Source organism: Apium graveolens, chromosome 3 (genome assembly GCF_009905375.1).
Source record: "Apium graveolens cultivar Ventura chromosome 3, ASM990537v1, whole genome shotgun sequence".
Taxonomy (NCBI): Eukaryota; Viridiplantae; Streptophyta; class Magnoliopsida; order Apiales; family Apiaceae; genus Apium; species Apium graveolens.
Window position 1 is genome coordinate 142,241,274 of NC_133649.1, and position 14,154 is coordinate 142,255,427.

Consider the following 14,154-nt stretch of genomic DNA (forward strand, 5'->3'; position numbering starts at 1 on the left):
CGTTCGAAGAGATAAGCAAATGGAGATTAAGCGAATCTTGGGTGTGTTCAATGATATTGGAGATAGTAAATATTTGGGCCTACCATCTCTGATTGGTAGGTCGAAGAAGTCAGTTTTCAGATACTTGAAAGAGAAGGTTTCTCAGAGAATTCAAGGGTGGAGTTCAAAATTGCTGTCTAGGGCAGGAAAGGCAGTAATGATTAGGAACGTGGCCCAAACAATCCCCTCTTATACAATGTCTTGTTTTCTGATTCCTAAAACATTGTGTCAAGAAATCGAGAAGATGATGAATGCTTTTTGGTGGCGTTCTAACTCTTCAACTCGGAAAGGAGTACACTGGTTAGCATGGAATAGAATGAGTTTGTCGAAAAAGAATGGAGGCCTTGGGTTTAGAGACCTTCACGGTTTTAATTTGGCTTTGTTAGGCAAACAGTGCTGGAATTTTATTACTAAACCTGAAGCTTTGGTGTCAAGGATTTTAAAGGCACGATATTATCCTCATTGTGATTTCTTGCAGGCAACCAGAACAGGTGGTTCAAGCTATACTTGGTCAGGCATTTGGGAAGCTAAAGAGGAAATTAAGAGCGGTTTGAGATGGGTATTAGGGGATGGACAGAGAATTAATATCAGTAAGGACAGGTGGTTGAGAGGGAAAGATGATTTTTGTGTAAACCTGGGGACTACCAGTGTTGAAGCTCAGGATCTCAAGGTGTGTGAGTTCTTTAAGGAAGAAAAATCGTGGGATGAAAGTAAAGTCAGAAGAAATTTCTCTAATGAGGATACAAATGTTATTCTAAGTACTCGTATTCCACAAAATTGTACCAAAGACAGGTTAGCCTGGGTCCACTCTATAGATGGACGGTACACAGTGAAAACAGGTTACCAGCAGTGGTATCAAAATCATGGTGGAGAAAGTGGGGTGATTCAGTCGACAGGTTGGAATAAAATATGGAACCTTGAAGTCCCTCATAAAGTCAGAATATTTCTATGGAGATTCTGTCGTAATAACATTTATGTTCGTAATCTCCTTAGAGGTAAAGGTGTAAGAGTTCCTATTGGATGTGAGATGTGCGTGGGCGAGGTGGAGCATCTCAGGCACTTATTTTTCGAATGTAGCTTTGCCAAGGAGTGCTGGCAAAATATGGGAATTAATAGTGAGATGTGGGATATAGAAAATGCTTCTGAGTGGTTGCTTAACAGGCTGAGTATGGAAACAAAAGACTGGTTAGTGAAGGTGGCTGCAGTTCTTTGGGGGGTCTGGTTTTCCAGGAATAAACGAATTTTTGAAGGTAAGAAGATGACGCCTGCAGCAGTTATGAGATGGAGTAGAAATCAAATTGTAGATTGGTGTCAGGTGAACAAAAGGAAAGCAAGGTGCGTAACAGGCCCAGGAGATAGTGTTCAACAACAGAATCAGAAATGGCAACTTCCTAATGTAGGTTCTGTTAAGATCAACGTTGATGCTTCAGTTGTCCCAGATGAGAATTCATTTGCTATAGGCATGGTTTTAAGGAACTGCCAGGGACATTACATCAATGGTAAGACTATGCGATTTGCAGGTCGAGTTTCAGTGCTAGAAGCAGAAATAACAGGTATCTTGGAAGCGCTCTTATGGGCAGAGACATTGCAGACTGAAACCATCTCAATTGAATGTGACTCGCAGCTAGGTGTCCATGCAGTTAACAAGAAGCATTCTAATCTTTTGGAGCAGGGTGATATGGTTGAGCAATGCAAAACGATTCTTCAGCGTAAGAGTGGTTTTTCTGTTGAGTATGTTAGAAAGCGAGCTAACAAGGCGGCTCATAGTTTGGCTAGGATTCCTTGTGAGCTTAATAGCTTCATTATTAGTTCGTCTCCTCCTCTGTTTTTGTTGGAGACACTCCTGTCAGATATTTCGATGATTTAATGAGAATTACCTTTATTAAAAAAAAAAAAGTTGCTGCTTAAGAACACTTGCACTAAACCTTACTTAAAATTCGATATTCTGTAAAGTATCGGGAACATATTTAACAAAGGTCAATCTTCATTTCAATGATCTTCCATATATTTCCCAATTTTAATGTCCCACTTGAAGCAGTCAGCTCCTACCAGATCATTAGAAACTAGATCTTCCTTGATACTAATTATATTTTTTACTATGTGCCAGCCACCTCCTTTCCACTTCGCATTTGACATATTCCTTCTCCAATTTAGTCCTTATCTTCGCGCTAATCCTATTACATAGAGCATCACACTCACCATACGCTCTCCACCACCATTTTTCCAACAAGGCCACATTTTTAACTCTGAGTTGTGGAAGCTCGAGTCCCCATTCATCTTTGGGTTTGCAGACCAAGTTCCAATTTAGTAAATGCATTTTACTCTTCATTTTAGAAGAACTTCCCCATAGAAAAATACTTCTTCTAGCTTCTATTTTCCCTGACACCGTAGTAGGAATCTTGAAAAGATTGAACCAAAAAGACGGTAAACTATGGATAGAGGCTTTCAAAGGGACCAAACTAACTGCTATCGACAAATTTTCCGAGCACCAATCCTGCAATCTGAAGTAGAGATTACCACTTCTATGCCCAGATAAACTGAATAAGTCTATTTTAGTTTAAATTAAATAAGTCTATTTTGTTACTAAACATTATCGATAATATAAATAAGTTTGAGGAAAGATATGATTAATAAAAGATAATTAATTGCTGAATTTCTTAAAAAAAATTATATCAATTTAATAGGTAAAAACATATTATAAAATATTAGAAGTATAGTATAGCAAGAGATGATTTTCTTTCTAACTAAAATATGTAATTTCAGTTCATTAGGTCTTTTAAGAGTACATCATTCAAATCACTTGAAACTGTATCATTCGATTAATTAGGACCAATATTTAACCATAAGGCTCTACCCAAATAATTAGTAACATAATTAGCGGATCGTTAAATAAAAACACAAGAGAAATATAATATGAAAAAAGGATTAGCTCCCTGCAGTCAGCAATGCACGGACCAAACTCTGAAACATTCTCACTGAACTTCTTACTTCCTGAACAGTGAGCAGACATCAGTCTCGACGGTGACACCATCGTTCTGGTATTTGATGTCTTTGATCCAACTCAACCCTTCTTTTAACACCTAAAGTATCGGCAATAACCGCATAAATCTTCACCATCTTACTATCCCAACGAGCACTAATTACCATACCAGCAACATCTTGAACTACCTCACTTCATTTATATTTATTAAGATCATTGAAAAAAACTGTATCAACATTAATTTTGATCATATTACCAACTAGTGAGTCCAATAGTGCACTTTATACAATACGATATTATCTACATATCAAATTAGTTATCGTTTGATATTTTACACGTATTTTGAGGAGAATAATTTAATAACTTTAACTATTTTTTAAAATTTTCTTCTTTTAAGTAAAAACTTGACTCAATTTTAGTGTAGGAAAACAAGGTCGAAAAGATAAGAAGTTCAACTATCTTTTTTTTCATGATTGCTAAATGCAGTAAAAAATTCCGTTTTGCACTAATCGGAAATTACACTTATATTCTTAACTTATGTTTGTGTCGTATGTGAGAAAAATTACAAAAGGAGAAGTTTAATTATGCTTTTAATGTTGTTATTTGTTAGTGCGGTGTAGTTGAATTAAGACAGTGAAAAATTAATTTAATCTTTGTATTTTACAGACATTTTCGGATGCTTTTTATTAATAACTTTTGTATGTACAAAATGATTTTTTTTTGTTTTATATAACTTTTCATTTCTAATTTTATGTTCGTATTTTAAGGAATATTAAGCGTAACTTTTATTAAATATTTTTAGAAAATTTGGTAATTTAAATGAGAAAAAGATTCCTAAAGATAATTTTTGAAAAAAATATTTAAAGTTATTAGGATTTTATATGTAAAAGTTGAATGACATTTTTGTAATAATAAAATTAACCCATCCCCGCATTTACAAAATATACCCTTAGCTTTTCACTTAACTTTATATATGAAATATTAACAGGACCCGCGAATCGAACGAAATTTAAGTTAGTAAGTTTAATGAGTGGAAATAGAAAAAGTTACGTTAAAAATAATGAAGATTGATTACACAATAACAAACTCTAGTATGTTACATTTAAGTATTTAAGTTAGTAAAGTCGGTGTAAACTAAATCTCTCCTACGTGAGAGGCTTGTTTTCTTTCCAATCTTTTTCAGATTTGTGAGAGTGTCATCATGACTACAGTAGATGATTTTGAAATGCAAATGGAGGATATAGATATTGATAACGAGGAGAATGAAGAGCTTGTCTTTTAGGAAGGATTGGAGGAAGAAACCGATAGATTTAAACTCTGTTTCGTTGGTAGATTTTTGATAGAGAAGGGAATCAATACTAGAGTTATAAAGATGAAGTTGGTTGATATTTGGAGGCCGAAAATGGGGTTAATGATCAAGGACATCAAGCCAGGGTTGTTCGCCGAAAATGGGGTTAATGATCAAGGACATCAAGCCAGGGTTGTTCTTGTTTCAATTTTATCACCAAGATGATTTTGATTGGGTGAGAAATGGAGGACCATGGTCGTTCGACAATGCTTTACTTATTCAAAATGTTATCAAACCTGGTGAGGACCTAACAAAGGAAGCATTGGTGGAGTTAGAATTTTGGATCCAAATTTATGATCTTCCGGTTGGGTACATGTTAGAGGGATTAGGGAAACAACTCGGTAACTTTTTTGGAACGTTCATTGAATACGATGCTAAAAATAACTCTAGCAACTGGAGAAAGTTCATGAGGCTAAGAATATGGATAGATGTCAGGAGACCATTAAAATGTAAGAAAGAGATCCGTAAAAAGGATAAGACGGAGGTGATTATCCAGTGTAAGTATGAACATCTTGGTGATTTTTGCTTTATCAGTGGATTGTTACCACACACAGAACGATTCTGCAAAAAAAGTTTGAAGGTGATGGTACGAATTTAGTGAGGGAATGGAGGATGTGGTTTCGTGCTCCGCCTCGAAGGAACGCCTGTGGTAACCGGAGCAAGTGGTTGTGTGAAGACGGTGGTGGTGACTGGAGCTACAAATCTGGAAACAATAATTATTCCCAGCATAATTTGGGGGGATCAAATCTGAAAAACGTGTATCCTTAAAAGGAAAGAGAGAAAGTTGTTAGTCAAGCTAGAATTACGGGAGGGAAAGAAGGAGATATCAATCTTTTAGTTACCAAGGAGGGAAAATCAATTCAAAAAATGGGTAGTGGACCTCAAGAGGAAGAGGAACTTCGATAGATTTTGTTTGAGGACAGGAAAAGGCAGAGGAGCGAAAGTATTGGGTCGTGCAACACAAATAACATCTGTGACCAAATATCAATTACACAGGCTGGGTTTTCTGGACTGGATTACTCAGAATCTTCACCACAAATTTTAGCTACGCTTGCTAAGCAACTAGCCACCCAAAATGAGCCGTTCTAGTTTTTAAAGACCTGTTACGCACTTATAAATCTACTTTAATTTTTTTAATTGAGACTTTATTGTTTGCAAAAAAAATCGAGGAGCTTAGAGTTCGATTTGGCTTCGATCATTGTTTTTCAGTAGATAGAGTAGGTCGTAGTGGGGGCCTTGCTATTTTGTGGAATAATAACTTTTCCTTAAGATTACAGGTTACTCTAGTAACCATATTTATGTTGTTGTATTGGAGAATAATAGTCATGCATGGAGGTTGACGTGCTTCTATGGGTTCCCAGAACGTGGACGTCGTCGTGAATCTTGGCAATTTAATCGTAGTTTAGCAGCTATATCCAATCTTCCATGGTGCATTGTGGGGGATTTCAATGATCTTTTGTATGCCTCAGATAAAAAAGGCAATGTTGCTCACCCTCAATACTTATTAAATGATTTTCGTAGCACGGTGGAGGACTGCAACCTGGTTGAATTGGACCTTAATGGATGGAGTTTTTTATGTGTAAAATTATATCTAACCGCAAGCGCACGGTGTCTATTGCTAGTACAAAGTGGCAAGTGCATGTCGTATCCATAAGGAGACTAAATTTTAAGAATTCCAATTTAACTGTTATGAATTATTTTTGAGAGTAAAACGAATATTGAATGTTTTTAACTAACTTACTAATGTAAATTAAATCTATTTTTAAATCAATTAACTAAAGATCTAAGGCAATGCAGGTTCACCATGTTCACACCAAACTAATCATAAAAGTATAGAAATTTAGTGGGTTAAGTAACTAAAGTAAAAGTTAATTTTTCCCAAGCATTAACACTCTAAGAAATCCAGTGATGCTCCTGCTCTCACTTTCAATTCTGCTATCGTATGTGTGCCTCTAGTGAGTAAAATCTCTTTATCTATTACCCCTATTGCATACAGATAATCTATGATATTGGCCAATTACACAGATTAAGTATTAAAACATATCGACTAGGTTTACTTTTTACCCATTAAACTATTAATCAAATTAAAGCATAGTTTAACATGTAACTTATGGGGAGTTTGTACACCGCGGGTCACCAAATTCATCCCGCGGTCCAGTTTTATTTTCTTTTTTTTCTTTCCTCTTTCTAAAGCCTTTGACGCATCGCAGGAGGAAAAATTTATACTGCAACTTCAATTTAACAATCTTTTAAATTCAATTACAGAGGGCTCGCGCACCGGCGGTAGCAATACATGCACTGTGAGAGAATAAAATTGCACCTGAATTTCCACCTTTCTATTTTTTTCCTTTTAATACATTCAGTCATCAAGGGGATTGCTCACTTGAATAAATATTCTTCCATAGAAACAAAATCATGACAACATATGAAGAAAAATAATTGCCTCTTAAAACACTTCACACACAAATCATCAAGGCACCTTGAGGGAGTAAGAATAAATACAAAAATGAACTAACCTCTAAAAAAATGTACAAAAATAATTAAATAAAATATACAAATAGTAGTACTAATAATAATAATAATACAATAATATATTACTAGTAATAAAAGTAATAACTATAATACAAAAAAAATTACATTACAAATACGTTGGGTTGCCTCCCAAAAAGCGCTCATTTAGAGTCATTAGCTTGACTTCTACCTTCGATTTAAAGCTCAGTAGTGAGGTTATTGAGACGAACCGTCTCCAATTTTCCAATAAATGAACCTTCCACATATAATTTCAGACGTTGACCATTTACCTTAAATTTTCCTCCATCGGGTCTCATAATTTCAATGGCACCATAAAATTTAATTTGAGTAACAGTAAATGGCCCGGACCATCTAGATTTGAGTTTTTCAGGAAATAGTTGAAGCCTCAAATTCTATAACCACACCTTGTCACCAACTTGAAAATCATGTCATTGGATCATCTTGTCATGCATTCTTTTCGTTCTTTCCTTATAATTGCCGAGAATTGTCATAAACATCAAAACGAAGCTCATCTAAATCATTCAACTGAAGAAATCTTGCTTGTCCTGCAGACTTTAAATCTATTTTAAGCTATTTTATAACCTAAAAAGCACGATAATCAAGCTCAACTGGCAAGTGACAAGCCTTGCCATAAACTAGTCGATATGGGGTAGTACCAATAGGGGTCTTATAAGCTTTCTGGTAAGCCCACAAAGCATCATCTAACTTCAAATACCAATATTTTCGAGACTTTGCAACCAGCTTCTCTAGGATACTCTTGATTTGATGATTTGAAACCTCAACTTGGCCACTTGTCTGAGGATGATAGGCTAGGCCAACCTTATGAGTAACACCATACTTTTCGATAAGAGTTTCAAATTATTGATGGTGAAAATGAGAACCACTATCACTTATCACTGTTCTTGGAACTCCAAAGCGTGGGAAGATAATATTTTTAAAGAGCTTCATCACAACCTTAGAATCATTGGTTGTCGATACAATAGCTTCAACCCACTTCGACACGTCATTAACTGCAACCAAAATGTATTTCATTCCATAAGAAGTCGGGAAAGGTCCCATGAAATCAATACCCCCTACATCAAAAATTTAAATTCTAGAATACCGGTTTGTGGCATCTCATGCCGTTTATAAATATTACCCGTTCTTTGACAAGCATCACAAGCCAAACAAAAAGCACGAGCAACTTTAAATAGAGAGGGCCAAAAGAAACAGGATTGGAGCATCTTTGCAATAGTTTTAGAAGGACCGTGATGACCCCACATGCTAAAGACTGGCAATGCCTAAGAATATCATTTACTTCAAACTCGGGAACATATTTACAAAAGATATCATCAGCGCACTTTCGATACAAGAAAGGGTCATCCCAAAAATATTATTTAGCATCATGATAGAACTGTTTCCGCTGTTGATAGGTCAATTCTAGAGGATGAGATCCACTAACATAAAAGTTTTCAAAATCTGCATACCATGGAGTTCCAGTAGCAACTGTAAATAAGCGATCATCCGGAAAAGAATTGTCAATGGGACTGTCAAATGCCATATCTGATTTAATATGCAAGCATGAAAGATGATCTGTAACCACGTTCTCGGCACCTTTCTTGTCCTTAATTTCCAAGTCAAATTCTTGGAGTAACAGAATCCATCGAATAAGCCTCAGTTTTGCTTCCTTCTTAGCAAAGAGATATTTAAGTGCAGAATGATCTGTGTGAACAATGACTTTGGAACTAATGAGACAAGCACGAAACTTGTTAAGAGCATAGATCATAGCTAGAAGCTCCTTCTCAGTAGTAGCGTAGTTCACCTGAGCTTCATCCAAGGTTTTACTAGCATAGTAGATAGCGTTTAATAACTTGTTTTTTCTTTGACCGAGAACTGCACCCACAACATAATTACTTGCATCACACATGATTTCGAATGGAAGATTCCAATCTGGAGGTTGTATGATCGATGCACTTATCAAAGCTTTCTTAATCCTGTAAAAGGACTCCAAACAAGCATCAGTAAAGATAAAAATGCCATCCTTAAACAACAATTGAGTAGGGGGTTTTGCAATTTTTGAAAAATCTTTGTTAAAATGACGATAAAACCCTTCATGGCCTAAGAAACTCCTAACTCCCTTGAGATTAACATGAGGAGGAAGTTTCTCAATCACCTCAATTTTTTCTTTAACAACTTGGATGCCACGTTCAGATATAAGATGACCAAGTGAAGGGTTTTTAGCACATAAATACAGCGAAAATGTAAATTTAAATCTTAAAAAAAAATGAAACCCTCTGCAGGATCCATGCGAAAAATAATATTTAATTCGTAGTTCAGTATGTTTACCTTAAGAAGCTTTACGTTAATGGAAAGATGGAGGTCTTTACTGGCGATCCAAAAATGATGAACGGAGATCCTTAGCAGCTGCTCCTCAAGTGTGAAGCACTCCACCGGTATCCACCAAGAAAATGATGTAATGAAGGAGGAGGAGATGAAGAGAATTAGGGTTTTGTAAATCTTTTTGGTTGAGGCAAAAATAGGTTCTATAATAGTATATTTATAGGCAAAATTTTCAGCTGAAAATTTTCCCATAAAATATTATTATTATTAACCCTTTATTATTCTCACTAATAATTAAAACACCTTTTAATTATTAATCCTTTTTCTAAACTCTTTAGAAATAATTCTCTCACTTGATTTAATTTCCAAAAATTAAATTCTTAATTAATAATATTAAGAACCTTTTCTTAATTAATTTATAATCAATTAAATCTCATTTAATCAATTATTAAATTTGCCAATTAATTATTTATTTCATAAATAAATAATTATCAGCCATTATTAATTAATTCCTTCACCATTAAATCATTCTCTTTTATGGTGTGACCCTGTAGGTTCAATATTAAGCTGGTAGTAGAAATAAATAATAATAAAACTATTTTATCATTATTTATATAAATTCTCTAATTCATTAAATATGATTAATTAATTAATCATATTTATTCTACATCGTGAGGGATACTTCTCAGCATATCGCGACTATCCGGATAATACGAATTCACTGCTTAGAATACCAAGAACCTATTCAGTGAGTAGTTACCGTACAATCAATTCCTTCTACCCTACAATGTCATGATTAAATACAAGGCATGAAACTGGTATCAAGCCTATCTTATTTAATCACTTGCTTTCCCATTTACTATGATTAGTTATATTTAATGTAAATTAGAAACTCCTTTTTAATTTCATTCACTCTGGCCAGAGATTCCTGAACTAGCATAAGTGGATCAGCATTGAACATTCACTTCCTTCACTGGAAGGGGTAGATTCTTTATTGATCATACACTATCTTCGTGTACAAATTCCTATACCCAGTAGAGCCCTTATAATTGTCCCTTGAGACTAAGAACTAAACCAAAGCATAGTTCAGTGTACACAAGATGACTATGATGACCTCAAGTCTAAGGATACTTGTACAACTATCACTATGTGAACAACTGCTGACACGTGAGTGAACTCCATCAGTTGTTCAGCTGTGTGAGTCATGTTCAGTGAACTTATTCTATAATAAGCACCTACATACTAGCTATAGTGTCACCACACAAATGTCTATGAGAACAGACATTCTTCATAATGAAGCAAGCATAGTATGTACCGATCTTTGCGGATTATTAATTACCACTTAGTAATCCTACGACCAGGAACTATTTAAGTTTAGAGTTATCATCTTTTAGGTCTCATTATTATGATCTCATAACAATCCATAAAAAGCTTTACTCTAAACTGTTGTATATCTTATTTAAACATTTAAATAGATAGAGCCCGTAATAAAAACAAAACAAGTCTTTTATTAATATCAATGAAATCAAAATAGATTACATAAAAGTTATTCCTAAATCCTCATACATGATTGGACTTAGGACATATCTCTTTCACCAAGTACCACCCCTTCATTGACCATGAAGTGGCACTTTTCCCAACTCAAAACTAGATTTACCTCTTCACAACGTTTAAGCACTTTATAAATATTATGCAGACATACTTCAAAGTTAGAACCATAAATATTGAAATCATCCATAACTACTTTCATAATAAACTCAATAAAATCTGAAAAAATGGCTGTCATGCAACGCTGAAAAGTAGAAGGGGCATTACATAGTCCAAATGGCACTCTTCGATATGCGAAGGTACCGTATGGACATGTGAATGTAGTCTTTTCCTTGTCATCAGGGTGTATAGGGATCTGAAAGAACCCTGAGTACCCATCCAAATAATAAAAGAATTTATGCTTTGCAAGTCTTTCTAACATCTGATCTATGAAAGGAAGTGGGCAATGATCTTTTTTCGTGGCGGTGTTTAACCTGCAATAGTCAATGCATATTCTTGAATATGTGACAATTCTAGTAGGTATTAATTCATCTTTATCACTTTTAACCACTGCGGTTCCTCTTTTTTTAGGAACTACTTGAACCAGGCTTACCCATTTTGAGTCAAAAATTGGGTAAATAATGTCCCCCATCAAGAAGTATTAAAACTTCCTTTTTAACAACCTTTTGCATGTTAGGGTTCAAGCGGCGTTGTTCCTGTATGCAAGGCTTATGATCTTCATCTAGATGAATTCTATGCATGCAAAAGTCTGGGCTAATCCCTCTAAGATCAACAATACTATACCCAGTTGCTTTTCTATGCATACACAACACAGTAAGAAGCTTAGAAATTTGACCATCATCAAGATTAGAACTAATAATCACAGGAAAAGAATTATTATCATCAAGAAACATATACTTGAGATTAGATGGCAAAGGCTTTAACTCTAATTTCTTTACCTGAGGTTTATAACAAGAAGTAATATTGTTTGTTACTTCACAACCTTGGCTTGGATCAGCCTTCCTATCCAACTCAATAATCAACGATTCAACTTCAGCATGTCCTTCTCCTTCTGAAGCTTCAAGCATCAACACTGCTTCCAACACATCATTCAACAAAATTTGAGGTAGCTCATCATGAACAATTTTATCAATGATATCAATCCTGCAACAAGTATTCTCAAGAAAATGGGACTTAAGAGCAGAAGTTAGCTTAAAAGTAATCTTATCATCGTCAATGCTCAAAGTTGGGGTCCCATTTTTCACATCTATGACAGCATCTGCAGTACAAAAAAACGGCGTCCCCAAAATAATGGGAATTTGGTTATCCTCTTCCATGTCCAACACCACAAAGTATACATGAATATAAAAATTTTCAACTCTAACAGGCACATCCTCTAAAATACCCAATGGATATTTTATAGAACGGTCTGCCATTTGTAATGTCATTTGTGTGCATTTTAACTCTCCCATGTTTAATTTTTAAAAATTTGAGAGAGACATGACAGAGACGCTGGCGCCTAAGTCACATAAAGCGTTGTCAACAAATAATGCACCTAAATGACAAGGATTTGAAAATTTTCCAGGATCTTTAAGTTTATGTAAAGACTTATTTTGTAAAACATCACTACACTCTTCAGTAAAAGTAATTGTCTCCACCTCACCAAAAGATCTTTTCTTTGTCAAAATATCCTTTAAAAAATTTATATATGATGGAACTTGAGAAATTAAATTAGTGAAAGGAACTGTTACCTCAAGATGTTTAACAACTAACAAGTGTCATGAACTTACCAAATTGTTGATCTTCCTTAGTTCTATTCATCCTTCTAGGAAACGGCAACTTAGGTACAAATGGTGGAGGAGATTTACAATCTTCCCGTTATCAGCTTCCTTGCTTCCTTCAGTTCCACCCTTAATTTGTTTGATCAACATCATCCACCTTGTCATCTTTATTGGTTTCCTTCTCTTTCTCATCAGTCACATCAGTTGTAGGAATTGAAGGACCATCATAGGTAAGACCACTCCTAAGAGCAATGGCATTCACATTCTCTTTTGGATGAGCTGGTTGTGATGGTAAAGAGCCGGGTTGCCTTGTTGTGAAAGAACTAGCCAGTTGTGCAATCTGAGTTTTCATCATCTTGTTATGATTCCTAAACACTTTGATCTCCCTCATGTTGTCTTCTTTATTCCTTCGCACTTGTAACAATATCTTTATCATATCACTTTACTGACAGGTTGTGCAACTTGAGGAGCATAGGTTTGAGAGGGCTTCTGAAATCCAGGGGGATTTTGATGTCCTTGAGAAGGCCTATATTGTTGCTGAGTAGGATATTTATATGATTGTTGATATTGTTGTTTCTGATTAGGAACAAATGGATTCTGAGCATTGTTGTTCCTGTATGAAAAATTCAGATGATCTCCCCAACCATGATTATAAGTGTTGAAGTAGAGATTGTACTGCTGCCTTTGATAAAAAAACATTTGCTTGCTCCATCTAAAAATTTTGTAAATTTTGAACATTGTACGAGCATTCATTATCGAAGTGGCCTTGAACACCACATACTTCACAAATTATTGGAGCCATAGATGATAATGCACTAATACTCATAAAAGGAGGAGTATATGCCTGCAAAGTTTTCAAAGAATGAATTTTTTGAGTCAATGAAGCGAGCTAAGATGATAAGAGAGAATAAGTATCCACTTCAATTTCACCCCATTTTTAGGTTCTATCGGGTTATTGAAATAATGTGTATCCAAATTTTCAAGAAAACTATATGTATCATCAACTCCTTTATCAAGAAATACACCACTTGTAGCATTATCAACTATACCCTTGGTTTAAGGATCAAGACCATTGTAGAAGTGTTTAATCAGAAACCACTTTCCAAGACCATGATGAGGGCATGCACGTTGAAGATCTTTGAATCTCTCCCAAGCATCCTTAAGGGACTCTCCATATTCTTGTTTGAAACCCGTCATCTTGTCAATCAAGTCGTCAGTTCTGTTCGGAGGGAAAAACTCAGTTAAGAAAGCATGAGCAATTGCATTCCACTCAGTCACATTTATATCATTCAACCATTTTTGAGTTTTGTCACGAAGAAAAAAACCGAACAACATGACTTTCAGTTGGTCTGCAGTGACACCCCGATGTTTGATTGTAGAGCAGAATTGTTAAAACCTTTGCAGATGAAGTGTAGGGTGTTCAAAGGGAAGACCATCAAACTGATTCCGCTGGATCATAGTGAGCAGCGCCGATTTGATCTCAAAATTTAATGCTTCAGTAGTTGGCATAGCAAGGCCAATAGGCACACCACTCGTAGAGGGTTTTGAATAGTTCTTCAAAGATTTAATAGGAAGTTCTGCCATTATGATCTTTAAATCACCGAGATTTTGCTACCTTTCTTTTCTTA

The 14,154-nt window shown here is 35.3% G+C and overlaps 1 non-coding gene across 1 annotated transcript; it reads left to right on the forward strand.

Moving 5' to 3' along the window:
- Positions 1–13,632: 13,632 nt before the first annotated feature.
- Positions 13,633–13,738, forward strand: LOC141715444 (small nucleolar RNA R71). Its single transcript, XR_012572208.1, has one exon. It is a non-coding gene; the product is annotated as a small nucleolar RNA R71 (small nucleolar RNA).
- The last annotated feature ends 416 nt before the right edge of the window (positions 13,739–14,154 follow it).